The sequence below is a fragment of the Xenopus laevis genome, chromosome 1S (genome assembly GCF_017654675.1).
Source record: "Xenopus laevis strain J_2021 chromosome 1S, Xenopus_laevis_v10.1, whole genome shotgun sequence".
Classification (NCBI taxonomy): domain Eukaryota; kingdom Metazoa; phylum Chordata; class Amphibia; order Anura; family Pipidae; genus Xenopus; species Xenopus laevis.
This window is the reverse complement of record NC_054372.1, coordinates 35,179,548-35,207,332: the sequence shown is the minus strand read 5'-3', so window position 1 is coordinate 35,207,332 and position 27,785 is coordinate 35,179,548. Positions and strand designations below refer to the sequence as shown.

Here is a 27,785-nt window from a genome sequence, read left to right as displayed (position 1 = left end):
GGCACAAATGAAGCGTGATTGCAAGATACTTCATATAAATAAGTCATTGTTAGGAGCAGTTCGAAAGTTAGTCTTGGCTGTGTGTGTAGCATTCATTAAATTGTTTGTTAAATAATGTATTCAGATTAAGTAGTGTTTCCCAGCTTCTCCGTCAACCATTATGTGTTCTTGTAAATTAAAGAGAGAGAACCTTTGTCAGAGTTATAATACTCAAACTGACGTCTAATTCCCCTAGACAATAATTCTTTCTCTGAATCTTTCCAGTCTTTCCATTTATTGATTCTTTTGCAGACCTTTTCCATTGAATCTCTTATAACTATTACCAGTTAAAGGTGTGTAGTTTACCACGTCTGACCCTTCATTATACTGTAAGAGTGTAAGTGAATGTTTTCTGGTATAAAATGTGGCGTTTAAGCACCAGCTGTAAGTGAAGGCATTATCTGAAATAAAATGGTTAACGGGGTTGAAAAGCAAAGAGCTTGTTGTTTTATTTCTTTTAAACTGAAGGTGAAGAACTTAGGTCACAGAAAACCTAGTAAAGAGTTTGATTCTGTAGCAGCAGGTTTAACTGTTGGTATTGGTCAATTCAATTTGTATACTGGATTCTTGTTTGCACAGATCTAAGCACCCCATATCTGGTTACAAAATCACAGTAAAGGTGGCCATAGACACACAGATCCTAACGTACGAATCGAGGATTCATATGATTTTCGGAGCATGTGCCGACATCTTTCGTCCGGCGGAGATCGGTCGTTTGGTCGATCGGTCAGGTTTGATTTTGACCCGACCGATCCCGTCGGAGCCCACGGCGCATCGTAATCAGATCGTTCAGCCATACGGCCGAACTATCAGATTACCCCCGATATAGCCATGTTTGTTAATGGCATATCGGGGGAAAGATCCGCTCGTTTGGTGATGTGGCCAAACGAGCGGATCTTTGCATCTATGGCCACCTTAAGTAAACAATTTTTCCTTTATACTAAATGACCATTTCAGAGGTTAGGACATTACTTCTCACCTCCTAAATACTTATGCAGTGGGTAGGAGATGACATATTGGTTTCTTTAGCAATCTTTAGATATTAAAGGGGTTGTTCCTCCCTACACATTTTTCATTTGAGTTGTTTTCAGATTAATCACCATAAACAAAGACTTTGTTCAATTGCTTTCCCTTTTTTTTTTCCTGCCGTTTTCCCAAAATTGAAGTTAGCATCTGAACTCTTACAATTTGCTACATTTAGTTGATACAATTAGTTGATACATTTCTCAGCTGTATCTGTGGAATATTAGCAACTATTGTATAAATTCTAACAGCTGCCTTTAAAGGGCACCTACTGGGTAAAAATGTTATCCCCAACCAAAGGTGCTGGCTAATAGAGCCCGCATTCCCATTGGGGATAACAGTATTTTTTAAAAAAAAAAAATGCCCCCGCCAGCGCTAGGCCGGTAGGGTGCTCTAGCTCTAGTGTTCAGTATGTCTGCCCACCTGGTCTTATTTTTTTTGTATAAGATTAAAGTCCATGCTGAATTAATCTCGGGGAATAATTTAAATATTAATGAATGGGAACAGTATTTAGTAACTTGTCCCAAATGAGGCCCAGGTTTGTTCTGTTTTGTGACATTAGGGAGAATGTGTCAGATAAGCAGAGTCTGACTGGGAAAAACCCCAGTGGATCCAGGCCTTCACGGGCTCTACCATTGGGAACAGTGTTTGGAGAAGCTTACTACTGGAGTAGTGGCCCCTGAGGGGGTGTGGGGGCCCTTGTGGTGTCAGCCCCAGTGGGCCCCATACACCCCAGCCCAATGCTGCAGATAAGGCAAATGATAGGGCAGGCCATATATCTCTTTTATATTATAAATACCATTATGATGAAGAAATGCTCTTTAATAAGCTTTATACCTGAATGAAGGTAAACAGTTCCTAGAAATAGTGTTTATTCTCCTGCACATTTCAGTGTGTATTCAATAACATGAAATATATGGACAGTTCTTCTATTGTAAGAGACACAAAGAGAGGCCTGTACAGCACAAGGTGGTTTAGGAAAAGCTTTTATCTTCTCCAGTAGACTATAATCTCTCTCGTGTATCTCTGGAGCATTGCAGAAGAGAACTGGGGGGATAGCTTTTAACCGAGCCAGTACCTTATCAATGCTAAACTAGCTAAACCTGTTTATTGAGTGCTTTTATAGAAAGTATCATACACCGTGTGTATTCTTTTGTCCCTTCTTATAATTGAAAAGAAAGATGATGTGATTTTGATTAGGCTCACATAGAAAATACACTCTCGGCTAGAAGCACTGGGAGTTCCAGCTGAATGACAGAATATAGCTGGAAGCATGTTAAGTGGTGCAAGACCATCTGTACATGTTAGCAGTGCAGTAATTCCTAACACCGTGGTGACAGATGAGGTGCCAGTCGAAGCTGCGGGTCAAAGATGGATGAACCGATGAAATTTTCCCGTGTGGGTTGTTGCATTGGTGTCCATCCTCATGGACATGTAAATGAGGTTACTCGATCTGTGCCTGAGGCCGGCACTTGTCTATTTCCCCACAAATTAACATCTGCTAATTTTACATTACTTGGTATGCCACTGTGTGTGAGTGTTCACATCAACTAACCTAAACTGGAGGGCTGCCCATTCTTGTACTTGAGGTTGAACGACAGTTCCCAGTAGTCACCACAGACTTTTGGTTGTATTCTGGGGGATGCAGTTGTAGCTGCATATTGGACATCTCTGTGAAAAAAATAGTGAAAATGTAGCATCCGATCCGATTATATTTCATCAAAGATTGTTTTTTTCCTATTTGCAGATTTATCCTCCAGATTATATATTTCTGGACTATTAATCAGACACACAAAATTGACATATTTCATAACGTAAAATTGTTGTTGACCTGTCTTTTATGCTTTTAATCTGTATTTCGCCTTGGGGCATGTGGTATATTGTTGACAACAGCTGTCAGTTGAAGAGTTAGACAGTTCCTTTACTTTTCAATCTTCTGTCTTCTAATATAACAACAGAGTCTCTGACCCACCTTCTCTTGCCTTCTCATTGTCAATCACTTCACTGCTTGCCCTCAGTAATTTCACTTCTTTCTCCTTATTTTTTACTTTCTTCCACACCATGGTAGAAAATGATCAAGTATCGGCAAATGGTATCCATCGTGCCTTTGTAGACTCCATCGGGAATTAGAGGCAAAATAAAAAGCAGGGAGTCTGCAATCATATCATACCTTTTATTCAAAATAAATTTTTCGTTACCCATTCCTTTTCACGCAATTTCTATCTGTGATGCTCTAAAAACAGCAGTTAGTTTGTTGGCTCAAATGATAATGTATGATATGGAACTGGGTCAACTGAGTGTATGTCAGTAGGAGCAGGAGGGAGGACTAGGCCCTGGAAATGTCAGATCTGCTAACATCTCTAAGTTCTATTTATCTTACTGAACATAAGCACTGTCAAGTAAACATTATGGGACAGATTTATAAAGGGTCGAATTAAAAATCTGAATTTCGAATTTGAATTTTTGAGGTTTTTTATGGGCAAAATTGTCAAATTAGACTAGGGAATTGTTAAAATTTGATTTGAGTTTTTGTTTAAAAATTTGAATTAGATTTTTGAGATTTTTCATACACTGGCCCTTTAAAAACTCAAATTCAAATATTCGTCACCTAAAACATGCCGAATTGCTGTTTTAGTCAACAGGAGACGTCATGGGATCAATTTTGAGTTGTTTGCAGCCTTGATGACAGTCTAGTTTTTTCGTAGAAAAAAAAATCGAGTTTTTAAAAATCGAAATCGAATTTGATTCGAATTCAATTCTAGTTTTCTGGTCAAGCCTATTCACCTGAGTTTAGGAAATTAGATTTTTTTAATAAATTAGATTGGTCGAATTTCGAGTTCATGGGAGTTTATAAAAACCCACATGAAATCGAGATTTGACAAGTGTACACACATGAATTAATTTTTGTGTACTAGCAAGAAAAAATAGATGTAAGTGGGAGCTGCCATTATTATTATTATTATTATTATTATTATTAATAATAAGGTATATATCCTGCAGGGATGCACAACAGAAATTACATCCAAGTTATCACAGGTATAAACTTAATAAATCTGCCCTTATTGTTATTGAAACTTTTTATAATTTATGCATTTATTGAGGCCCTTTCCTGCTCATCTTCCAGACTTTCATTCAAGCCACTCCCTAGTTGCTAGGGTAAATTGTACCAGATGGCAACCAGATAGCTGCTGAAATTTCTAACTGGAGAGCTGTATGTAGACCAGTTGCAGAATATCACTTTCTACCTCATACTAAACGTTAAAGATGAAGTAACTCTTTGAGATCTATATAAACACTTCACTAAGCTCGAGTGAAGGAATAGAGGAAAATAGAGGGGAAAAAAAAAATCGATTTTCAAATGGGTTTTTTTTGGCTACTTCGACCATCGAATTGGCTACTTCGACCTTCGACTACGACCTTCGAATCGAATGATTCAAACTAAAAATTGTTTGAATATTTGACCATTCGATAATCTAAGTACTGTCTCTTTAAAAATTTCTTCGACCCCCTAGTTCGCTACCTAAAACCTACCGAGGCCAATGTTAGCCTATGTGGAAGGTCCCCATAGGCTTTCCAAGGTTTTTCTGATCGAAGGATAATCCTTCGATCGATGGATTAAAATCCTTCGAACGATTATTCCTTCGATCGTTTGATCGAAGGAATTGCGCAAAATCCTTCGACTTCGATATTTGAAGTCGAAGGATTTTAATTCGGCAGAGGTATATCGACCCTTGATACATCTGCCCCTAAGTGTAGAGGAGGCCATTCTGAAACATGTATGCTGTTATAAAGTAATGACAAGCCCTACTTAGAAATGGGGTAAAACTGCCTTGCTCTGTTGCTTTTCTTTTTTAAAATCTCGTTTTGCAATTGTGTTTCTTGCAATTATAGGCTGAAGTTATTAGTACAATAGTACAACATGCATTGGTGATAATGATTATGTTGGCATCGTAGGTTAGTGTATATTCTATTTATTTATTTATTTATTGCTTTTTTTGTCTGTGCAGCTCATCTGCTCCTGCACGTCCTGGAAACTGAGATTCACTTGTCTGAAGAGCTTCTGGTAATATATTTTATACTTTTTCTCTTGTCTTACTTTTTGTTACTGTGAAAGTTTTTTCTGTCTGTTTATTCTTGGATCTTTCTTGTGCCAGTGAAATAATCTATAAAGGGAGTCGGCCAAAATAAGAGACGGGTCACGTTTATGCACTGCTTTTGGTCCTTGTGACCCTTGTAAATCTTGTTCTGATGGTTATTCAGCTGCCTCGTTGCTTTTCTTGTGGCAGTTAATGCCAGGATGGATATGTCTCTCTGACCTGTGCCTAAGGGTAATGACATACCAGGGATTTCATTGTTTTTATCACAGCAAACACACAGAGACAACCTAGTAATGATTTAAATCACTTCAGATATAAAGGAAGCTAATGCCACAATACAGTAGAACCAGTGTAAGTGACAGTTACATGCATGTGCCATAAGGCCAGTGATTCCCATTAATTAGAGGCCCATTGCTTAGTTTATTTTCAGGATAGGCATTTAATTACGGATATTATCTGCTCATCCTGTAGTCCCGGGTTTGTTACTGAAATGTCCTGATTTTGGGGTCTATTTATCAGAGTGAAGTTAGATATCACCACAGTCCACTAGAGTGAAATACCGCCTCTCTCCATTCATTTCTATGGAATTTTCAAAGGCGTATTTATCAAAGGGTGAAAGGGAAAGTTCATTATTTGATAAATATGCCTTTAACTTCTCTCTAACTTCACCTTTCTCTTTGATCTCATGCACTGAACAGCCAGAAACAGATACAACGTTTCTAACTTAATTGGCTTTTGGCAGAGAGCCCAGAATACATGGCAGATGCACTTATAGATACATTTGTAACAATTTAAGATATGCAAATAAACAATTGTAACTATTTAAGATAAGCATTCATTTCCTGCCACATTTTGTAAAATTAACATGGTAATTAGGGGGTCACAAAAAAAACGGGCATGGTCAAAACAATTTGCTGCGCTGCATGCGCAATTCTTTTTGGGAGGTATGTAAATACAGAGCTGTATTTAGAGCAAGTCGCAAACCTTTGCGATCCATTCTAGGTTTGCTAGTGCTGCACCTTAGGGGGTAACGTGCCAACCAATTATCCCATAAGCTCAGTCAAAGTACTCTTTTTTCTGGGGTTATCTTTTCCTGTTTTACACCTTAAAGGGATTCTCAGGGCATAATCTTGCTATTATCCTAACAAATAGTTGATGAGATATGATTTCAGTACACAGTCCCTATGATTTATATAAACATTCAATAAATTACAGCCAATGTTCAGATTTCTTTTTATAGACTGAATGAGAAAAGATAGGGAGCAGCAACATCAGATCGTAGGGTCAATATACACTGTTCATATATGTGTCAATACACATAGGGGTAATATCCGATTGTATTGCAAAATATGTAGTTTGACAGCTCCCTCACTTGTGATCACAGTAACATAGTAAGGTTGAAAAAAGACACACGTCCATCAAGTTCAACCTTTTTACTTTTTTTAACCTGCCTAACTGTCAGTTGATCCAGAGGAAGGCAAAAAAAATCCCACCTGAAGCCTCTCCAATTTCCCTCAGATGGGGGAAAAAATCCTTCCTGACTTCAAAATGGCAATCGGACTAGTCCCTGGATCAACTTGTATGAGCTATCTTCCATAACCATGTATTCCCTCACTTGCTAAAAAGCCATCCAACCCGTTCTTAAAGCCAACCCGGCATTTCCTAGATGGGGCCCTTACAAGTGCTCTATAAAGTGGAAGAATGACCCCCTCCTCCCGTGACTCTATGTCCCTTTTAATACAGCTCAAGACCTTATTTGCCCTTGATGCTGCTGACTGGCATTGCTTGCTACAGCCAAGTTTATCATCTACAAGGACTCCAAGGTCCTTTTCCATAATGGATTTGCCTAGTGCAGTCCCATTAAGGGTATAAGTGGCTTGGAAATTTTTACATCCCAGGTGCATGACTTTACATTTATCAATATTGAATCTCATTTGCCACTTAGCTGCCCAGATTGCCAGTTTGTCAAGATCATGTTGCAAGGATGCCACATCCTGGATGGAATTAATTGGGCTGGATAGTTTTGTGTCATCTGCAAACACTGATACATTACGTACAATACCCTCCCCTAAGTCATTAAGGAACAAGTTAAATAATAATAAAATCCCTGAGGGACCCCACTAAGAACCTTACTCCAAACAGAGAATGTACCATTAACAACCACCCTCTGTACCTTAAAAAATAAATCCATTTAATACTTTTTACAGTTAGAGGCAACTGTATTATAGTAAGGTAAATATAACACCAAGTTTTTCTTGCAGTTTTTACTTTTTCCCTAAGTAGCAGTGTCAAAGCAGTGGGAACTGTGAATTGAAACACCAGCGAGAAGGACAAACCTGTTTGATAGGGATGTAGCGAACGTCGGAAAAAAAGTTCGCGAACATATTCGCGAACTTGCGCAAAAACGCGAGCGGTTCGCGAACGGTTCGCGAACCCCATAGACTTCAATGGGAAGGCGAACTTTAACATCTAGAAAAGACATTTCTGGCCAGAAAAATGATTTTAAAGTTGTTTAAAGGGTGCAACGACCTGGACAGTGGCATGCCAGAGGGGGATCAAGGGCAAAAATGTATCTGAAAAATCTGCCTGTGTGTGCTTGGAAGAGATAGTGTAGGGGGAGAGCTGTTAGTGATTTCAGGGACAGATGATAGTAAGTTTGCTGGCTAGTAATCTGCTTGATACTGCTCTGTATTGGAGGGACAGAAGTCTGCAGGGATTTGAGGGACATTTTAGCTTAGGTAGCTTTGCTGGCTAGTAATCTACTGTTCTCTTTAAACAACTGCCATACGTTGACCTTGTAGGCATTGTTTGCCCAGTTTTTTTGGACGCAGCCACTGAAGCACAGTTGCCAGAAAAAATATGCCATATAAATGCTGAAAATAGTCATTTTTTCGCCATACGTTGACCTTGTAGACATTGTTTGCCCAGTTTTTTTGGACGCAGCCACTGAAGCACAGTTGCCAGAAAAATTATGCCATATAAATGCTGAAAATATAAATTTTTTGGTTGCAGCCACTGAAGCACAGAGGCCAGAAAAATTATGCCATATAAATGCAGAAAATATGCATTTTTTTGGTCGCAGCCACTGAAGCACAGTTGACAGAAAAATTATGCCATATAAATGCTGAAAATATAAACTTTTTTGGTTGCAGCCACTGAAGCACAGAGGCCAGAAAAATTATGCCATATAAATGCAGAAAACATGCATTTTTTTGGTCGCAGCCACTGAAGCACAGTTGACAGAAAAATTATGCCATATAAATGCTGAAAATATAAATTTTTTTGGTTGCAGCCACTGAAGCACAGAGGCCAGAAAAATTATGCCATATAAATGCAGAAAATATGCATTTTTTTGGTCGCAGCCACTGAAGCACAGTTGCCAGAAAAAATATGCCATATAAATGCTGAAAATAGTCATTTTTTGCCATATACGTTGAGTCAACGTATGGCAAAAAATGACTATTTTCAGCATTTATATGGCATATTTTTTCTGGCCTCTGTGCTTCAGTGGCTGCGGCCAAAAAAACTGGGCAAACAATGCCTACAAGGTCAACGTCGTTGACCTTGTAGGCATTGTTTGCCCAGTTTTTTTGGCCGCAGCCACTGAAGCACAGAGGCCAGAAAAAATATGCCATATAAATGCTGAAAATAGTCATTTTTTTGGTCGCAGCCACTGAAGCACAGTTGCCAGAAAAATTATGCCATATAAATGCTGAAAATATAAATTTTTTTGGTTGCAGCCACTGAAGCACAGAGGCCAGAAAAATTATGCCATATAAATGCAGAAAATATGCATTTTTTTGGTTGCAGCCACTGAAGCACAGAGGCCAGAAAAATTATGCCATATAAATGCAGAAAATATGCATTTTTTTGGATGCAGCCACTGAAGCACAGTTGCCAGAAAAAATATGCCATATAAATGCTGAAAATAGTCATTTTTTGCCATACGTTGACCTTGTAGACATTGTTTGCCCAGTTTTTTTGGTTGCAGCCACTGAAGCACAGAGGCCAGAAAAAATTAAACCAGTAGGGTTTGCACCCTAGTTTGTAACGGTGGCGGAGGGAGGAGGAGGACGCTAAAGGACAGCTGTGTGTGGAGTCATGAGGCTTGAAGAGAAGGACAGCTGCATAGAAGTCAGAACAAGTCTTCCGGCGTGCAGTAACCCTCCGAGATCCACCCCTCATTCATTTTAATAAAGGTCAGGTAATCGACACTTTTGTGACCTAGGCGAGTTCTCTTCTCAGTTACAATCCCTCCTGCTGCACTGAAGGTCCTTTCTGAGAGCACACTTGAGGCTGGGCAAGACAAGAGGTTCATGGCAAATTGTGACAGCTCTGGCCACAGATCAAGCCTGCGCACCCAGTAGTCCAGGGGTTCATCGCTCCTCAGAGTGTCGATATCTGCAGTTAATGCCAGGTAGTCCGCTACCTGCCGGTCGAGGCGTTCTTTGAGGGTGGATCCAGAAGGGTTGTGGCGCTGCCTTGGACAGAAAAACATTTGCATGTCTGACGTTACAGACTGGCCAAAGGGCTTTGTCCTTGCAGGTGTGCTCGTGGCAGGATTACTGGCACCTCTGCCCCTGGAATGTTGATGAGTTCCTGAAGTGACATCACCCTTAAAAGCATTGTACAACATGTTTTGCAGGCTGGTTTGTAAATGCCGCATCTTTTCGGACTTGTGGTATGTTGGTAACATTTCTGACACTTTATGCTTGTACCGAGGGTCTAGTAGCGTTGCGACCCAGTACAGGTCCTTCTCCTTAAGCCTCTTGATACGGGGGTCCTTCAACAGGCATGACAGCATGAAAGACCCCATTCTCACAAGGTTGGATGCAGAGCTATCCATCTCCGCTTCCTCATTATCAAGGACTGCATCATCCACGGTCTCCTCCCCCCAGCCACGTACAAGACCAGGGGTCCCCAAAAGGTCACCACTAGCCCCCTGGGAAGCCTGCTCCTGTTGGTCCTCCTCCTCCTCCTCCACAAAGCCACCTTCCTCCTCTGACTCCACTTCTGGCACCTCTCCCTGCGTTGCAGCAGGTGCCTGGGTTCGTTCTGGTGATTCCGACCAGAAATCGTGCGCTTCCAGCTCCTCGTCACGCTGGTCTACAGCCTCATCTGTCACTCGTCGCACGGCACGCTCCAGGAAGAAAGCGAAGGGTATTAGGTCGCTGATGGTGCCTTCGGTGCGACTGACCATATTTGTCACCTCTTCAAAAGGTCGCATGAGCCTGCAGGCATCGCGCATAAGCACCCAGTAACGGGGGAAAAAAATCCCCAGCTGTGCAGATCCAGTCCTACCACCCAGTTCAAAAAGGTACTCGTTGACGGCCCTTTGTTGTTGCAGCAGACGTTCCAACATAAGGAGCGTTGAATTCCAGCGAGTCTGGCTGTCAGAAATCAAACGCCTGACTGGCATGTTGTAGCGCTGCTGAATGTCAGCAAGGCGTGCCATGGCTGTGTAGGAACGTCTGAAATGGGCCGACACCTTTCTGGACTGGGTGAGAACGTCCTGGAATCCTGGGTACTTGGAGACAAAACGTTGGACTATTAAATTTAACACATGTGCCATGCAGGGCACATGTGTTAAATTGCCTAGTCTCAACGCTGCCAACAGATTGCTTCCATTGTCACACACCACTTTTCCGATCTGCAGTTGGTGTGGGGTCAGCCACCGATCGGCCTGTGACTGCAGAGATGACAGGAGTACAGATCCGGTATGGTTTTTGCTTTCCAGGCACGTCATCCCCAAGACAGCGTGACAACGGCGTACCTGGCACGTCGAATAGCCTAGGGGGAGCTGGGGGTGCACAGGTGTGGAGGAGGAGAAGGAGGACCCAGCAGCAGAGTAAGAAGAAGAAGAAGACGAGGTAGAGAGCGATGGAGGAGTAGAGGTGGTGGCAGAACCGCGTGCAATCCGTGGCGGTGACACCAACTCCACTGTTGTTGTTGAGCTACCCATTCCCTGCTTCCCAGCCATTACCAAGTTCACCCAGTGGGCAGTGTAGGTGACATACCTGCCCTGACCATGCTTGGAGGACCATGCGTCAGTAGTCATATGGACCTTTGGCCCAACACTAAGTGACAGAGATGCGGTAACTTGGCTCTGCACATGTTGGTACAGGTGTGGTATTCCCTTTTTAGAAAAAAAATTGCGGCTGGGTACCTTCCACTGCGGTGTCCCAATTGCTACAAATTTGCGGAAGGCCTCAGAGTCCACCAGCTGGTATGGTAAAAGCTGGCGGGCTAAGAGTGCAGACAAGCCAGCTGTCAGACGCCGGGCAAGGGGGTGACAGTCAGACATTGGCTTCTTACGCTCAAACATGGCCTTCACAGAAACTTGGCTGGTGGCAGATGACTGGGAATGGGAACAGGTGGTCAAGGTGGAAGGCGGAGTGGAGGGTGGTTCAGACGGGTCAAGGAGAGCAGAGGTAGAGCAGTAAGATGCTGGACCAGAAGGAGTGTGGCTTTTAGTTTGCCTGTTGCCTTTGAGGTGTTGCTCCCAAAGTGCTTTGTGCTTGCCGCTCATGTGCCTTCGCATAGAAGTTGTACCTATGTGGCTGTTGGGCTTACCAAGGCTCAGTTTCTGACTGCACTCATTGCAAATTACAATGTTTTTGTCAGAGGCACACACATTAAAAAAATCCCACACTGCTGACTTTTTGGAAGTGTGCGATCTGGCGGTAACAGTAGAAGTTGGCGGAGTTGGCGGTATTGGCGGCAATGGCGGGTGCGTTGGCCGGCTGAACACAGGTGCCGATACATGTTGTTGCCCTGCTGATCCCTGCGGGCTGTCCTCCCTGCTTCTTCTAAGTCTTATTCTCCTACTGCCTCTCTGACTCTCCGTCTCTCCATCTGAACTACCCTCCTCTTGCTCTCTTCTACTAGGCACCCACAAAACATCAATCTCCTCATCATCATTCTCCTCAGATGCATCAATTTCTTCTGACACATCACAGAAGGAAGCAGCAGCGGGGACCTCCTCCTCATCACTCATTATGTCCATCTCTATCGTGTTCTCTGCCAGAATTAAATCTGGTGTAAGGTCCTCATCTCCTTCATCTTCTTCTGGCAATAATGGTTGCGCATTACTCAGTTCAAGAAACTCATTGGAAAATAACTCCTCTGACCCCAGTGAAGAAGGGGCACCGGTGGTGGAGGAAGTGTTACGTGGGGTGGCCATAGCAGTGGAGGATGAGGAGGATGTTGTGGTAAAGTTAGAAACGGTAGAGGATGGGGTGTGCTGTGTAAGCCAGTCAACTACCTCTTCAGCATTTTGGGAGTTCAGGGTCATTGGCTTTTTAAAACTGGGCAATTTGCTAGGGCCACAGGATTGCATAGCAGCACGGCCCCTAGCACGGCCTCTGCGTGGCGGCCTGCCTTTGCCTGGCATTATTTTTAAAAAAACAACAACAACAACAAAAACTCAGTTGGTTTTTCTGGAAACGATAATACACACAGCTAGATGGCGGGTTGAAGAAAACACTGTGCAAATAATGCCTACAAAGTCAACGTATACACTACTACAGCGGTGGATACGGATTACGTAAAATATATGAATGCTGCTTGAAAAAAAGTAACTCAAGTGGTTTTTCTAGAGACGATAATATTATCAATATTTAGACAAAATGTGAACAAGGTCACACAGCTCGATGGCGGGTTGAAGAAAACAGTGTGCAAATAATGCCTACAAGGTCAACGTATACACTACTACAGCGGTGGATACGGATTACGTAAAATATATGAATGCTGCTTGAAAAAAAGTAACTCAAGTGGTTTTTCTAGAGACGATAATATTATCAATATTTAGACAAAATGTGAACAAGCTCACACAGCTCGATGGCGGGTTGAAGAAAACAGTGTGCAAATAATGCCTACAAGGCCAACGTATACACTACTACAGCGGTGGATACGGATTACGTAAAATATATGAATGCTGCTTGAAAAAAGTGACTCCGGTGTTTTTTCTGGAGACGGTAATATTATGGATATTTAGACAGAATGGGAACAAGGTCACACAGCTCGATGGCGGGTTGAAGAAAACAGTGTGCAAATAATGCCTACAAGGCCAACGTATACACTACTACAGCGGTGGATACGGATTACGTAAAATATATGAATGCTGCTTGAAAAAAGTGACTCCGGTGTTTTTTCTGGAGACGGTAATATTATGGATATTTAGACAGAATGGGAACAAGGTCACACAGCTCGATGGCGGGTTGAAGAAAACAGTGTGCAAATAATGCCTACAAGGTCAACGTATACACTACTACAGCGGTGGATACGGATTACGTAAAATATATGAATGCTGCTTGAAAAAAAGTAACTCAAGTGGTTTTTCTAGAGACGATAATATTATCAATATTTAGACAAAATGTGAACAAGGTCACACAGCTCGATGGCGGGTTGAAGAAAACAGTGTGCAAATAATGCCTACAAGGTCAACGTATACACTACTACAGCGGTGGATACGGATTACGTAAAATATATGAATGCTGCTTGAAAAAAAGTAACTCAAGTGGTTTTTCTAGAGACGATAATATTATCAATATTTAGACAAAATGTGAACAAGCTCACACAGCTCGATGGCGGGTTGAAGAAAACACTGTGCAAATAATGCCTACAAGGCCAACGTATACACTACTACAGCGGTGGATACGGATTACGTAAAATATATGAATGCTGCTTGAAAAAAGTGACTCCGGTGTTTTTTCTGGAGACGGTAATATTATGGATATTTAGACAGAATGGGAACAAGGTCACACAGCTCGATGGCGGGTTGAAGAAAACAGTGTGCAAATAATGCCTACAAGGCCAACGTATACACTACTACAGCGGTGGATACGGATTACGTAAAATATATGAATGCTGCTTGAAAAAAGTGACTCCGGTGTTTTTTCTGTAGACGGTAATATTATGGATATTTAGACAGAATGGGAACAAGGTCACACAGCTCGATGGCGGGTTGAAGAAAACAGTGTGCAAATAATGCCTACAAGGCCAACGTATACACTACTACAGCGGTGGATACGGATTACGTAAAATATATGAATGCTGCTTGAAAAAAGTGACTCCGGTGTTTTTTCTGGAGACGGTAATATTATGGATATTTAGACAGAATGGGAACAAGGTCACACAGCTCGATGGCGGGTTGAAGAAAACAGTGTGCAAATAATGCCTACAAGGCCAACGTATACACTACTACAGCGGTGGATACGGATTACGTAAAATATATTATGGCTGCTTGAAAAAGTGACTCCGGTGTTTTTTCTGGAGACGGTAATATTATGGATATTTAGACAGAATGTGAACAAGGTCACACAGCTCGATGGCGGGTTGAAGAAAACAGTGTGCAAATAATGCCTACAGGGCAAATAATGCCTAAAAGGTCAACTTATACACTACTACAGCGGTAGTAAAATAAAAAAAAGTAAAATAAAAAAAAAATGAATATTAAAAAAAAAAAATTAAAGTTGGTGCTGCTGAACTACTAGGAGCAGCAGATTAGCACACCAGTCCCACTCCCCAACACTGCTAGACTAATAGCACTGGGCTCTTATAGTAGTAGTAGTAGTAGTAGTAGTAGTAAAACAACAAAAAAATAAATAAAAGCAGTCCTTACAAGGACTACTGTTATTGCAGCAGTCAGCAGATGAGATCAGAAGCAGGACAGCTGCCCACTGCAGCTACATACAGAGCACTGCAGTAGAAGGTAGATTACTAGCCAGCAAAGCTACCTAAGCTTAAATGTCCCTCAAACCCCTGCAGACTTCTGTCCCTCCAATAACAGAGCAGTATCAAAACGATTACTAGCCAGCAAACTTTCAACTGTCCCTGAAATCACTAACAGGCAGCAGCTCTCTCCCTACACTATCTCTTCAGCACACACAGGCAGAGTGAAAAAACGCTGCAGGGCTTCGGTTTTTATAGGGAAGGGGAGTGGTCCAGGGGAGAGCTTCCTGATTGGCTGCCATGTACCTGCTGGTCTGGGGTGAGAGGGCAAAAAAAAGCGCCAACAATGGCGAACCCAAAATGGCGAACGTCGCGCGACGTTCGCGAACTTCCGGCGAGCGCGAACACCCGATGTTCGCGCGAACAAGTTCGCCGGCGAACAGTTCGCAACATCTCTACTGTTTGAGTTTTCAAGTGATAGTCAAGGAGCCGTGCCATAACCTTATTTTCATTTTGCAGAGAATTTCTGTCTAACTGTTTTCATGTAGCAGACTATGGGGTATATTTATCAAAGAGTGAAGTTAGAGATTGCCACAGTACGCTAGTGTGAAATACTGGCTCTCTCAATTCATTTCGAAAAAAACCAAGTCGCTATCAAGCGCTGACCAAGTATTCAGGAATCCAGTTCAATTAACATCAAATATAGGCTTTTATTCGCACATTTAAAAGGAATTACAGTGGAGGGTGTACAAGTCTAACGCGTTTCATGCCCTATAGCTGGGCACTTCATCAGAGTGATTGTGTGCACTTGTGTGAGTACTTAAATAACCACGTGTGAGCATGTGATAAAATTAAGGGCAAGTTAATACCTCAATGTGATACATATAATAAAAACAGTTCTTTTATCACATATACTAAGATTTAACATATTAGTATATTGTAAATATATATAATTATACCATATAGGTGAACTTATACATAAATAAATAAATAAAATACATATTGTGTCATTTGTCATTCGTTTATGTGATTAAAATACTTTTGCTTTAAAAAGTGATAATAAGTGTCACAATACTTTTTAGAAATAATTTAAGTTCAGTATCAAAATTCATCCATCGTGATCAAGAATAATAAATATATGTATATGTGTAAGTCCATGTGATTCAGTAAACGTAAAAAACTCTATAAATACATACATCTTAATAACATCATATATCATATCCATATCGAGTATTCATTTTTATGCAAGCACGTGTAATTTTCATTTATTATTTTTTCTTTTTTATTATTATTCTATAATTTAGCAGGAAATATTCCCATAAGTGCTTGTATGCCTCCATATAAATACTATTTTATCAATTAATGAAACAGAATTATAAAAATTATACAAATTAGTGGGGGTTTCTCTTCTTGACGAAAACTATTTATTACTCAATCATTTATTAGATCCGTTTATTTATTGTCATATTTCCGCACTAGTATAAATGGTAAAACCATTTACCCGGCAGATGGATGTATTAAGGCACATAAATAAATGAATTTCTAATTCATAAATTAAATCATTTCTATGGGATTTTATAAAGACATATTTATCAAATGGTGAACTTTCACTTACACCCTTTCATAAATACGCCCATAGAAATGAATGGAGAGAGGCGGTATTTCACTCTAGCGGACTGTGGTGATCTCTAACTTCACTCTTTAATAAATATACTCCAAAGTATTCATTGTACTACATTTCTAGTTTTAAGGCAATATTATTTGTATGGCATGAGGCATTTGAATGCCAACTATTTTCAGAAACCTCATTGAACCTCAGGAGTGTGACAGCGAGACAGTAGGACCAGCAGTTGCTTGGAGTTCTTGGCTGCTGCATCCTTTTTATAAGATCAATAAGGTAGGATTGTGAAGGGTTCCTAGAAAAACTTTGACTTCTATATTCATAAACCATTTTCTAATTCTTTAGTCGCCTGCCCCCAATTTCTGCTTTTTATACTGTTTTTTTCTTATAAAGTCTTTCCACCTTTTGTCTGACTTCTAATTGTTTAGAAACACTTATGATGCAACTTGATTCATATGCTCATACAGAATATGTTTCAGATAAATAGAAATGAAGGGCCGCTGCATGCACTGACTGGGCATTAATCTGAGCAGAATATTCCTGCCTTTTTTTAGATAATGTTACATTTTATTTGTTATGGTCTGGGAAGGGAATAGTTCAGAAATTTAAACAGTGCAGCAAGCATAAAAACATGGGGTGTTCTTTAGCACATTTTATTAAGAAAACATCAAAATATATTTTACATTTTGAAGTGTATGGATAAGCAATGCAATTAGGTTGCACAGAGGTCTTAGAAGTCTGCTACATATAAGAACATACATACTAGGGATGCACCGAATCCAGGATTCGGTTCAGGATTCGGCCAGGATTCTGCCTTTTTCAGCAGGATTTGGATTCGGCCGGGCAGAAGGATATGCAAATTAGGGGTGGGGAGGAAAATTGCGTGACTTTTTGTCACAAAACAAGGAAGTAAAAAATATTTTCCCCTTCCCATCCCTAATTTGCATATGCAAATTAGGGTTCGGACTCGGTTCGGTATTTGGCCGAATCTTTCGCGAAGTATTCAGGGGTTCAGCCGAATCCAAAAAAGTGGATTCAGTGCATGCCTAATACATACATATTTGGCAGCAGTAAAGGGGAAATGTGCATTTTCAGTATACAGCGAATATCCCACGTTCAACCTAGACAAGGTGGAATGGCTCCTTATAGCACCTGCCCTAAATTAAGGGGCCTAAATGGAGACATGGGCAAGGTCTAATTGTGTAATGGAAAGTGAAGAACTTACCCCACGGGACGTCCAAGATGGCGACCTCCTGCTCCACCATGCGGTTCTTCCTGGTCGTAATATGACTGCGTCAGAAACGTGTCGCCCCAGGATTGGTCGCCGGCGACGGAATGGACGCCGGCGTCAGAATGTGCGTCGGCATCAGGACGCCAACGTGAGGACGCTGGCGTCGCCGTCATGACGTCACCGCGTCAAGTTTTGGCGCCAACCTTGGACTATTTAATCCCAATTTCCCTTTCAGTCTTTGCCCAATTATAGGTCTATCTTGTATAGTTCCTGGGTGTGATTTCTTGCTATTCTGATTATCCGTGTACCGACTTCTTGCCTGTTTTACGATTCTGATCCTTGCTGCCTGTATTTGACCATTTGCCTGCTTACGACTATTCTCCTGATAAATCCTTTTGTACCGCGAACTTGGTGTTGTTGTCTCCTCCTTGGTCCACACTACAACAGAGCCTTCGGGCCCTGACAAATTGTAACTGAACTTGAGTGTAGTTAAAGGCATGTCTTGACTTTTTTAATGTTGGTTGGTAGCGGATGGAATCTTTTGTTCAAGCACCTCATTTTTGATGAGGCAAACAAACAATGACTTTATGTGTTACATTTTATAATACGTGGAAAAGTTGTGGGCCATTACGTGGTGTATCTATGAAACTTGCGGAATGTTATGTCATTTCATGGAAAGTATTGTCAACAATGGAATTGTTTAACTTCATTTTTTAAATCACATTTGTAGGATACTTGTTGCACTGTTATCCAGTCCTTAAAGGGGAAGGAAACCTCGTCGGCGCTAACCCCCCTCCCGTGTATTGCCCCCCCTCCCTCCTCCCCCCTGGCCTACCCCTCCCGCTGGGCAAATGCCCCTAACTTGTTACTTACCCTTCTGCACAGGTCCAGTCCAGGGAGTTCACAGGCGACATCTTCTTCCACGCGATCTTCTTCCTCCTTTGACCGGCGTTTTGGCGCATGCGCAGTAGGAGCATTTCGCCGGTACGGATCTACTGCACATGCGCCAAAAGTCACGCACATGCGCAGTAGATCGTACCGGCGAAATGATCCTACTGCGCATGCGCCGGTCAAAGCAGGAAGAAGATCGCGTGGAAGAAGATGTCGTCGGTGAACTCCCTGGACTGGACCTGCGCAGAAGGGTAAGTAACAAGTTAGGGGCATTTGCCCAGCGGGAGGGGTAGGCCAGGGGGGAGGAGGGAGGGGGGGCAATACACGGGAGGGGGGGTGGGGGGTTAGCGCCGAGGAGGTTTCCTTCCCCTTTAAGAGGGATATAAATGAGCTGGAGAGAGAGCAGAGACTAAGTGCAACTAAATTGGTTAGAGGGACGGAAGACTTAAATTATGAGGGTAGACTGTCAAGGTTGGGGTTGTTTTCTCTGGAAAAAAGGCGCTTGCGAGGGGACATGATTACACTTTACATTACATAAGAGGACATTATAGACAAATAGCAGGGGACCTTTTTACCCATAAAGTGGATCACCGTACCAGAGGCCTCCCCTTCAGACTAGAAGAAAAGACAACGTAGGGGGTTCTTCACAGTCAGGACAGTGAGGTTGTGGAATGCACTGCCGGGTGATGTTGTGATGGCTGATTCAGTTAATGCCTTTAAGAATGGCTTGGATGATTTCTTGGACAGACATAATATCAAAGGCTATTGTGATACTAAGCTCTATAGTTAGTATAGATATGGGTATATAGAATTTATGTGAAAGTAGGGAAGGGTGTGTGTATGGATGCTGGGTTTTCATTTGGAGGGGTTGAACTTGATGGACTTTGTCTTTTTTCAACCCAATTTAACTATGTAACTATGTAACTGTAACTATGTTACAGTGCTACGCAATATGTTGGCGCTATATAAATACATGTTAATAATAAAATGTTCCTGTTGCAATATTCATTCTCTTTCCACTTAGTAGGAATTCTGTTTCTTTTGGTGAATGTGAAAAAGTCTTGCTCTTTACCATTAGGAGTGATGCAGACTAGGTGGAAAAGATCTTAAGTTGTATTAAAAAAGATCCTTCTCATTATCAGTAGCAACAATCAGAACTAACTGCTGGATCTCACTTTTCATTCAACTGACAATTCTATCCGTGAATTCCAGTGGAACCCTAATTTTTCCAGAGGGCCACACAGTATAGAGGACTCACACCATGGTTACATACATTTCTTACATATACATTATGTTTTATTTTCTTACCATGTTAATGCCGTTTTCATTACCAAGCACAGTCGATACCAAAGTGCAGTTTCTGATTTTCATAGACCTCTGATGTGGCTAAATCAAGTTAATGCAATTTGTGTCTCATTGATTTTTAAAGTGTATTTAAAATTCATGTTTTAATTCCCCTGGTGCAAAATGGGCTTCAAAAACAGACTAAAATGCTTGTTGCTCCATTTAATAAACAAACAAAAAGTATTAAAATCTTCTGTCACCTCTGTCCTACAGAGCTTGGAATTTTGTTCAGGTCAGAGCCAATGTAAAGATGAGATTCCTGCATGGCATGGGGGGGGGGGTTGGCACGGGAAAAGGAAATAGTTGATTTTTCAAAAAGCACCATTTAGGATTCTTTCCTTTAATCAGATAAGATAACACTATTTAATAGTTCAGTATCATTGCCATGCGTACTAAAGATAAAAAGCATGTATGTTTACTTACTGTACATAGGAGTGGTAGTGGGAATACATAAAACATACTACTAATTCATCCTTTAAACATAAGCATATCACATCTTCTCTCTATTAGTATTCATAATATTTATTAAGGTAGCAAGCATTATAAAGCAATAACATATTCTGCAGTGCTGTGAGGGTTGATACAAATAATGCTCATTGCATTAAATGAAGAGGACTCTGCTCATCAGAGCTTACAATCTAGAGTGGGTAAGCAAGAACAAGGTGCTGGGATGAATAATTGCAGTATATTCATATTCAGGCCTGGATTTCCCAAACCGCCCCCCAGCCCATGATCGGATGTGCCAGAGCACTGGGGAGCTGCCCATCCTCAGCCCCTAATATCTTGCCGACCTAGTCCCAGGCCTTTGTGGCCTTGCCACAAATACCGGCCTGTTCATATTAACCATCCTCTATAGCCATTGTTCTAATGTCTGCTAAGGCTTTTTTTACCCTGCATTGCTCCTCGAATTTAATTTTCACCCCCTGAAAGTAAAGTTAAAGCTTCAAAATAGGTTCTCTAAACCAAGTGCTTAATGGCCTAGTTGATGGCTGCTAAGTTGCTCAGAGGCTATCCTATTAAGTACTTATGATCAGTATCCAGCAGCGTAAATTAAGAAAACTGTGAGCTTGCTATTATTTTGGGACTTTAATTCTCTGCCTCTTGAAATTACACAAAAAAAAAACTTAAACAATACATATTATTTTACTGTTGTGGGAGACGTTTATTATCCTTAATGGTTTTATGAAGGCATAACTAGTTTAGTGCTAGTTATTACTTGCCAGGGCAGCTGTTGTCGCTTGGCAAACAGAAACCTGGAATGTTATATACTGTAAGTACCATCACTTTACTACCGTTGGTTGCCAAATTCACACCCAGTGCTCTTTGAATCTGCAAGAACAAGGTAGACCCAAGGCAATGTATCTGTCTTTATCACTCTTTTGTTGTCATCTGGGTGTCTACAACTCAACATGCCTGTATGCCTTGTTTTATTCTGTGTTTATGTTGCTTCCTTAAATATTTGGTTGAAGCTCTACCTTTAACACCACGACAGAAAGCGTCCTACTTACCTAAAGCTAGTCACATATGCAACCAATAATCTAAAGTTTAACTAGAAACTATTTACTAAAAAAAGGTGGGTTCCAAAAGAGACCTACATTACCTCTAGTTTTAATTGAAATCAAATGATTGATCTTCAGCAGTGAAGATAATGTCCCATGTTCAGTGTTAAGGTGGCCATACATGGTGTTTGGGCCCAACGATCGGATCCTAACGATGCCTAATGGGCGGTCGGATCGCGGGACCGCATCAAGGAATAGATGCGGCCGCGATCCGACGGGATTTTTTGTCCCATCCGATCGAGATCTGGCCGACTTTCGGCCAGATCTCGATCGGTGAAGCCCGTTGGGGGGCCCCATACCCTGGCCAATAAACTGCCGACACGGTCTGTCGGCAGCTTTTATCGGCCCATGTTTGGCCACCTTAAGGTCTACTACCCTTTTGTTTAAGTATGTATCACGGTTCATTTCTAATGCTCACATACTACAGTGTACAGCATTGTAGAAGATATTGGTACTTTATGAATAAATTCTTAATTATAAATTCTTAATTATGTAATTGTAATTATACTGAATAAAAGGTCAAGAACTTAAGTAGCGCTCTAATTATTTATTTCAACTGTGAATTTGAAATAATGACATATTACAAACTGTACATATTATTTTCTTAATTAAAACAAAATCCGTATATATAGACACGGCTTTTAATGTGTGAATTCAGCAGCCTTGATCATGGCTTCTGTCTGCTGACAGCAGAGTTCAGTTATTTTATCACAAAAGTTTCTTTAAAAACTGGAAAGCCAGAGACTTTAGCATGTTCATAAGAGGCAGAACCATCTGTTATATTCTGGCGCTTATCTGGAACAGCTTAACCATATTTCACCTACAATACACTCACACAATACTGAAGAGCCATGGGTTGGATTAACCCGAATCTGTGGTGGTGTAGTCATTAAAACTGAAAAATGAAATCTACACAAACATGAGAGCAGCAGAAGGCAAGAAACTGTTTGAAACTAGGAAAAATATCTAAAAACAAATAATTGTGTCCTACCACAACTTTGACACGTACAGAAGGGTGTCATGACAGAAGTCATCTCTACCAAAACCTGTATGTAAATGGAGTTCATAACAAACTGCAAGCTCTTTGTGCTTAAGCTCAAAAGATAAAGCTCCTTTTTCTACAAAAAAAAATTTCCCTGCTAATGGATAAACCATGATTTAAATATACAGCAACATAAGCTAAGTTCTACAAACTCATTAAATCTAACCTCTGTTTTCCCTCCTTATAATGAAGTCTCCCATCTAGCTGCAGTGCCTAGAACCCAGTGAGCAGAAGAGACATTTGTATGTCATTTGCAAGAGCCATTGTTCACCTGCTCAGCAATCAATTCTTTAGAAACATTTACTTTTGAATGAATCATCTATCAGACCCTTCCCCTTGTGTTCATCAGCTTTCTTCATGAAAGCTTGAGTATTTTGGAGATCAAACAGAATAATTGTCAAAGTAAAATTAGTGTTAATTAACTTGATATGGTTTCTATGACTAACAATTTGCAGCCATGGGTTGGTAGTCTCTGTACAGTAAAACCAAGTTTCCATCTTTTCGGATCTCTAGTTTGATCATTCATCTTTGGCTACCAGCTTGCATCATTAATGATAAATTCACATAGGCTAAAGGGAAAGCATACCTCCATGCTCTGTGCGGATGAAGCAAGGGCACACATGAGCCAGCATTTGGATTGCTTGCCTTTCCATTGATCGGTCAGTCCAAACACATCCTGCCTCAAGCAAGAAATCAAGATTGACATAGCTGTGGAATGAGTTCCAAATCAAATAATGTTATAACCATTGTGTAGTTAAGTAGAGGGTTTGTCTGGAACTATGCCATAGCAAGCTACACATATATATCATAAATAAAATATTTTAGCCCAAGCACTCGTTATTATGTATATAGGTCTTTGCTATACAGGTATGGGACCTGTTATCCAGAATGCTCGGGACCTGGGGTTTTCCGGATAACGGATCTTTCAGTAAATTGGGTCTTCGTGCCTTATGTCTACTAGAAATTCATTTAAACATTAAATAAACCCAATAGGCTGGTTTTGCTTCCAATAAGGATTAATTATATCTAAATTGGGATGAAATACAAGCTACTGTTTTATTATTACAGAGAAAAAGGAAATCATTTTTAAAAATTTGGATTATTTGGATAAAATGGGGACTATGGGATACAGCCATTCCATAATAATGAGCTTCCTGGATATCAGGGTTTCCGGATAAGGGATCCTATACCTGTATAAGAAAATGAAGTACAGGTATGGGACCTGTTATCCAGAATGCTCAGGACCTGGGGCTTTCCGGGTAATGTATCTTTCTGTAATTTGGATCTTCATACCTTAACTCTACTAGAAGATCGTGTAAACATTAGTGGGCCCATTTACTTAGTTCGAGTGAAGGAATAGAATAAAAAAAACGTTGAATTTTTTTTTGGCTACTTCGACCATCGAATGGGTTACTTCAACCTTCGACTACGACTTCGAATCGAACGATTTGAAGTAAAAATCGTTCGACTATTCGACCATTCGATAGTCTAAGTACTGTCTCTTTAAAAAAAAACTTCGACCCACTAGTTCGCCACCTAAAACCTACTGAAGTCAATGTTAGCCTATGGGGAAGGTCCCCATAGGCTTTCTAAGGGGCCGATTCATTAACTTCGAGTGAAGGAATAGAAGAAAAAAAACTTTGAATTTCAAAGTGTTTTTTTAGCTACTTCGACCATCGAATGGGCTACTTCGACCTTTGACTTCGAATCGAAGGATTCAAACTAAAAATCGTTCGACTATTCGACCATTCGATAGTCGAAGTACTGTCTCTTTAAGAAAAAACTTCGACCCCCTAGTTTGCCACCTAAAAGCTACCAAACCCAATGTTAGCCTATGGGGAAGGTCCCCATAGGCTTGCCTAACTTTTTTTGGTTGAAGGATAATCCTTCGTTTGTTGGATTAAAATCCTTCGAACCGTTCGATTCGAAGGATTTAATCGTTCGATCGAACGATTATTCCTTCGATTGTTCGATCAAACTATTTGCGCAAAATCCTTCGACTTCAATATTCGAAGTCTAAGGATTTTCATTCCCCAGTCGAATATCGAGGGTTAATTAACCCCCGATATTCAACCCTTGATGAATTTGCCCCTAAGTAAATAAATAAGTAAAGTAAATTGTTCGATCGATGGATTAAAATCCTTCGAATCGAACGAATCGAAGGATTTAATCGTTCGATAGAACTATTTGCGGTAAATCCTTCGACTTCGATATTCGAAGTCGAAGGATTTCCATTCGGCAGTCGAATATCGAGGGTTAATTAACCCTCTATATTCAACCATAAGTAAATTTGCCCCTAAATAAACCCAATAAGCTGATTTTGCTTCCAATAAGGATTAATTATATCTTAGTTGGGATCAAGCACAAGCTATTTTTTTATTATTACAGAGAAAAAGGAAATCATTTTTAAAAATATGTTTTTTTTATAATAAAATACATTTTGGAGGCCTGGCAAATTAGCCCTATGCAGACAGGTATGGGGCTTGTTATCCAGAATGCTCAGGACCTGGGTTTTTCCAGATAAGAGACCTTTCTGTAATTTTGATCTTTATAAAAAATGTAAAAAAAACTATTTTATATTTATAAAATATTATTTTTATTTTATAAAAAATTTGGATTATTTGGATAAAATGGAGTCTAAGGGAGACAGCTATTCTGTAATTCAGAGCTATATGGATAATGGGTTTCCGGATAATGGATCCCATACCTGTATACAGTTTTGCCTCTGTCTGTTCAGATGTAAGTTTGTATTGCACATGAAAAATTGATGTGTCATGCTTTGGCAAGCAACCGTTTACTACCTTTTGTATTGCCATACAGTGAATTGTGTGAGTGTTACATTAGAAGCAGTTGGGCAGGAGTTGTTTTCCTGTGTAGATTACATATATCCCACTTTGTATTTAAAACTACATATTACACATATTAGGTTTCGCTTACTTTTATGCAAAGAAAAAATACTTGGTATAAAAAAAACCTCTAGAAATAAGGGCAGAACCTAATTCTAGTTAGGTTTTTATTAAACATTTCTATTTTAGTCTAGGATTTTAGCTGTCTGAGAAATTTTAAAAGCCCAACGGAAGCACATTTATATTCATTTTACATGTGTAATAGCTTTCAAGGCCACCCTGAGAAACTTTCATTCCTTTCTCTTTGCTTATTTCTAAAATGCTCACTGTCTGCGCGGGAGTCGCGGGGCAATTTTTCTTCTGAACCTTCATGCTAATGGCTCTTTTCTAGTCACAAGACTACAGAAGTTACATACTCTTTTCAGGAGGTCATCTGTCTTGTAATTGTAGTTATCAATCCTGGTAATCCTCTACTGAATTCAAAGGGTTTAAAGGGCCAACCTTGAAATGCATAACTTTCAAATTCTGCTGCACAGATAGAAGTTAAACTTCTAAATGTACGGTGGGTATCCTTGAAAAGATACAGTAAGTAAATGCTAAATTAACAGACAGAACATGTCGTACAAACTGAATTAGGGGAGGGTTTATGGCTGTGTGTCCATTAGTACACCATATTGAGTGCATCAGGATAGCTTTAATTTGTCCTTATACTCTATACTCCTTATACTCTAGTAAAGCACCTATCAATTTTCAGGTGGATACATAAAAAAGCCCTTGAGTATATAGAGGTATTCAAAAAAAGGCTTCACAATGTGGTGTTGGTGTGCCACTTTCCAACAACCTTTAAAGAGGACCTGTCACCCAGACATAAAAAGCTGTATAACAAAAGTCCTTTTCAAATTTAGCTTGAAATCCAAATTCTTTTTTTTTTTTTTTTAAAGCATTCATAGCTGTTGTAAATTTATTTAAAAATCTTAGCTGTCAATCAAATATTGCCTGCCCCGCCTCTATGCCTTAGGCATAGAGGCGGGGCAGACAATTACTTTCACTTTCTATTCAGCACTTCCTAGATGTCACTGCTCTCCCCACATTCCCCTTTCTCTTTACCATTTAACGGTATAACTCATGCATGGGGATGGACATCAGGTCCCCCATTCTGGTGCACAAACAAGATTCTGAGATGATGCAAGGCTTGTCTTAATAACAGTGTCCACAAAATTGCTCCTGCCTGCTTGCTATAATTATGAATTTTGTTTGAATAACGTGATTAAAGGATAAGGAAAGGCTAAAATTAAGTTAGCTTTATCAGAATGGTCTACATAAATACACCAGTAAACCCTCAAAGTAATGCTGCTCTGAGTCCTCTGTCAAAAGAAATACCACATTTCTTTCCTTCTATTGTGTACACATGGGCTTCTGTATAAGACTTCCTGTTTTCATCATAAACCTCCAGGGCAGGGCTTGAGCATGCTCAGTTTGCTCCTCCCCCTCCCTCCTCCCATCCCTGCTGTAATCTGAGCTCAGAGCTGTAAGTGAGCAGGAAGAGACTCAGGCAGGAAGTGATGTCACACCAAGCTTATATGGCAGCTTCTATCCTAAACAAACAGAGACAGTGTCTAGAGCTGGTAACTCAGGTATGGTAAAGCATTCTGCAGAATAAATATAGCGTTCTATCTTGTATATTGTGGCTAATCTGTTGAAAATAAACTGTCTTGGAGCTTTCCTTCTCCTTTAAATAGGATTCAGAATCATTTTTCGGGTGACAGGTCCCCTTTGAGCTGGCCATAGACACAAAGATAAAGTCATCCGGACATTTTTCATACCACGGTGATCAGTTGTTTAGTCTATTGGACAGGTTAGAAAATTTCTGTCCGCTAACGATAATCTGACATCTGAGTCTGATGTCAGACATCATTTGCATACAATTGCTGTCACCGCCAAAACATTGTCTTTTACTACTTTATTTAATCTGATTAGTTAGTGGCAAGTGACGGGCAAATTTATTGGGCAGGCATTGACTAGCGGCGAATTTCTGAACTTCGCTGACTAGAAAATATTTTAGCGAAAATTGGCAGAGGAAAAATTCACTGCGACAAAAATGTATTCATCAAAGTTATACGGACACCCATGGATTTTGACAAAAGAGTTGCGCGTATAATAATTGTCGTTCGCATTAAAATTGTCGCACATAAAATTATTTTAACGCCCATTGACTTCAATGCGCTTTGCAAATTTTTCGCGGTTACGCAAATTTTCACAAATTTTTCGGCAAAACTGGGCAGACTTGCTCATAACTACAGTATTAGTGGCAGGTTGGAAGATTGCAACGTACGATCGTTCGCCGGATACAAGACTAAAATGTGCACGTCAGTGGCCAGCTTTACTTTAGTGTGGTACAGCGCCTTACATGCAAAGTCATG

General features: G+C 40.5%; 1 long non-coding RNA gene across 1 annotated transcript in view; it reads left to right on the top strand.

The window, feature by feature from the left end:
- Positions 1–27,785, top strand: part of LOC108706623 — a 107,470-nt gene that overhangs the window by 50,215 nt on the left and 29,470 nt on the right. The window contains exon 2 of the long non-coding RNA XR_001934116.2: positions 5,070–5,125. This is a non-coding gene — a long non-coding RNA (uncharacterized LOC108706623). The remainder of the gene's footprint in view (positions 1–5,069; positions 5,126–27,785) is intronic.